This window comes from Hordeum vulgare, chromosome 4H (genome assembly GCF_904849725.1).
Source record: "Hordeum vulgare subsp. vulgare chromosome 4H, MorexV3_pseudomolecules_assembly, whole genome shotgun sequence".
NCBI classification, from domain to species: Eukaryota; Viridiplantae; Streptophyta; class Magnoliopsida; order Poales; family Poaceae; genus Hordeum; species Hordeum vulgare.
Genome location: NC_058521.1, coordinates 577,053,929 through 577,057,452, shown reverse-complemented (window position 1 = coordinate 577,057,452; position 3,524 = coordinate 577,053,929). Strand labels below are relative to the sequence as shown.

The following is a 3,524-nucleotide window of genomic DNA, read 5'->3' as shown; positions in this document are numbered from 1 at the left end:
ACTAGGTCAAATGGAGATGGAAACTTACTAGATGCCGCCGAATGATGAGCCCCACTGGTGGCTTTCTGTTGGATTCTCCTTCACGACCTTGGCCCAAGATCTAGCTGCGGCGAATTTGACCGACTGCTGGGGGCTTGGGCTGCAATCCGAAGGGACGCCGGGGTTTGAGCTGCCGTAGAGATCCGCCTCTGGTTCTTCCCCGATGCCAGCCGGGCCGCGGCAGTCCCCGCCGCCGCTCGCCATCACCATGTCTAAGAGGAGAGGAGAGGAGAGGAGAGTGCGCGGGAGAGGGAAAGAGATAGGGAGGAGAGCGGGGCGAGGGAAGGAGACAGGGTTAGATCGACCCCGACCGGCTAGTGGCGTTAAACAACGTCAAACGGCCCGCCTGTCATAATCATACTTAAAAGGGCCGAGCCGAGCGACTTGTGTTTTTTGCAAAACATTAGCGTGAGAATTAGTGGTTTTGGGCACAATTGCAAAATGGTGTGGTTCCTGCAACCCTAACCTTCAATGTCGATATTTTCTGCAATTAACTCGGGATCGATAGGGTGGGCTTAAGTGAAAAGGAAAAAAAAACAGTTTCCTACGAGGGAGATTTCCTGGGCTTGGAGCAGATATGCTCTTACACAGCTATAAATAGAGCCTCTACGCCACCCAATCTCGGCAACAACCAACAGGTTAAAGTTCCTCAATCCTCCAGACTTGCTTAGCTCGTGCTTCTAAAGTTCTAATACCAGCTAGATAGCCATGGCTAGGATGCTAAACCCTCTCGTCCTTGGAAAGGTCATCGGAGAGGTCATTGACAACTTCAACCCCACGGTGAAGATGACGGTGACCTACAGCTCCGACAAGCAGGTGTCCAATGGCCATGAGTTCTTGCCGTCGGCCATTGTGTCCAAGCCACGCATTCAGGTCCCGGGCGGCGACATGAGATCTTTCTTCACGCTGGTTTGCGCTTCCTCTCCTCCCTGTCCACCTAATGCGTACACAAAGTAAGTTAGCTAGAATGCATCCAGGTGATAATCGAGTATGATTGCTGCTCTTCAGGTCATGACGGACCCAGATGTGCCAGGGCCTAGTGATCCATACCTGAGGGAGCATCTCCACTGGTAATTATACTAACCCAACCCAATCGATCAGAAGTCCAACGAGTACAAAGAGATCCTACATATGTACTGTTTATAGTTAGCTAGCTTGGGAAAGATATCTCATGAGCCATACATATCGAATTGCTCAGTCCAAGTGATCGAGCACAAATAAATTATCTGGTGACCCATTAGTTGCTGTCCTATGGGCATCAAACCTGTTAGTTTTGTCTGGTGAGCATAAATTGGCACAGATTTATATGATCAGCAATGCATAAGAATATGCTGATCAGTCTATGAGCTTTGTACACATGCAGGATCGTCACTGATATTCCTGGCACCACCGATGCTTCTTTTGGTCAGTGCCCCTTTTTTCTGATTGACCGCATCCTTAATTGGTCTGGATAAACATGCGCTTGAATAATGCATGCAGGGAGTGAGGTGGTGAGCTACGAGAGCCCGAAGCCCAACATCGGCATTCACAGGTTCATCTTTGTGCTGTTCAAACAGAAGAAGCGGCAGGCTGTGAACCCTCGATCTGCCTCCAACAGGGACTGCTTCAACACTCAGCCGCTTCGCCGAAGAGAACGACCTCGGCCTCCCGGTCGCCGCCGTCTACTTCAACGCGCAGCGGGAGACAGCCGCGCGCCGCCACTGACGGCGGAAGCAATCAGCCAACTAAACACTTGTTCTCTCGCATCGCATTCAACAAGCCTGCCTTGTGTCCATTGTTTCTGGTAGTCCTGTTTCTGATCTCGGTTCAAATAAGAGTTTGCTTGTGGTCTTGTGCCCACTGTTTCTGGCAGTCTTTCTACTGTTCAGTTCCTCGGTTAGTTTAATTCGTTACTGGTCAATCTGTGAGCCAGTGTACGTATGCCACTATAGTGGTCGAATTTGGTTCAGCCCCTGTCCACTGGGACTTGGGAGCCGATTGATAGCTAGCAGAAGGCCGTGGACGTGTCTGGCTAGCTAGTGGCAGGAGGAAAAGGAAATGACCCACCTACCTAGTATTTTGTCGCGTGTGAATGCTAGCTTGACCCTGGCCCTCTTGGGTTTAGGCCTCTGCTTTGTGTACTAAGCTGTAACCATTATCTCTCCACATCAGCTCCGCGAGCTTTTCTGTATGACAAACTTTTTTTTTTGAACCGGGCAACCCCTTTCCATTACTTTGACATAACGGAAATACATTATCCAAACCAAAAGGAAAACTAGAAAGGGGGTGCGAGTCCAAAGCACTCTTGGGAAATCCACACATAGGCACTCGTCATCGAGCAGCCTACCGTACGGCGAAAATCCAAAAACACCCACTCATCGCACAAAGCAATTCAAGATAGTATAAGAAGCTCCAGAAGAAACACAGGTCATCGCCTGAATCCACTCCACGCAGGGAGGCACACAAACTCCTGAACTACTCACCAGCACCAAACATCAAAACAGGATAAACCCACCATCAAGCCTCCTCTGGAGCCGCACAGATCCTCATCAAAGTCGATGCATTGCTCTTCAGCATCTTCGCCCCTCGCTCCATTGCATCTTTGTCCTCCCCTGTCAACAGCCCTGCACAATACGTCAGGAAGCCACAAGCAGAGTAAATAACATCAAAAGGAGACCTCAGCTTCTTATTCTCAAAGGTCGCACGATTGCGCCAATTCCACAATGCCCAACAAATAATAGCAAGACGACAAGTATAAAACCTAGCCCCATTAGGCATATAAGCATAGCACCAAGCATAAAACTGCTAAAGATTACTAGGGCCCTTGCTTGTGCCAAGCATACAACCCACAATTCTCAATGCCACTCTAGCCACAGGACAAGTAAAGCATAGATGTTCCAAAGTCTCCCTCTCCAAGCAAAATGAACATCTAGGATTACCTTTCCACTTTCTTTTTTTCATCACATCACGCGTGAGAATAGCATCCTGAAACAGTTGTCATCGGAAAATCTGAATCTTCAGAGGCAATTTTGCTCTTCAGATCCATCTAAAGTCAACCTCGATTGCCTAAGCATATAGAGTAGATGATAGGTCTTGCCATATCTGACGTGCGTGTGCCTTTGTAATATTTATTATAATAATTGTTATGGCTGGCTGGTGAGAAGACGGCATCAGTTCTTGGCCCCATTTTCCCATCGTTTGGGTGTCCCCTTTGTTGGATTGGCAATTAGTCTTTGATCGTTCGCATATGCGCCAGCGTTTCTGCACTTTCCGGATCAACATGCGTACCTAATTTATACACGAAAAACAAATGTTAATATATACATGAGCCATAATATCTATTTCCCCATTTCTAAATATAAGTCGTTCTAGAGTCTATAAGTGGACTACATACGAATGTATATATACGTACTTTAGAGTGTAGATTTATTTATTTTGCTTTGTATGTAGACCTTTAATGAAATATTTTAAAAACTTATATTTGGGAATGAAGGGACTAGCATGCA

At 47.4% G+C, this 3,524-nt stretch overlaps 1 pseudogene; it reads left to right on the top strand.

The window, feature by feature from the left end:
- The first annotated feature begins 683 nt into the window (after window positions 1-683).
- Window positions 684-1,825, top strand: LOC123447195 (annotated as a pseudogene).
- The last annotated feature ends 1,699 nt before the right edge of the window (window positions 1,826-3,524 follow it).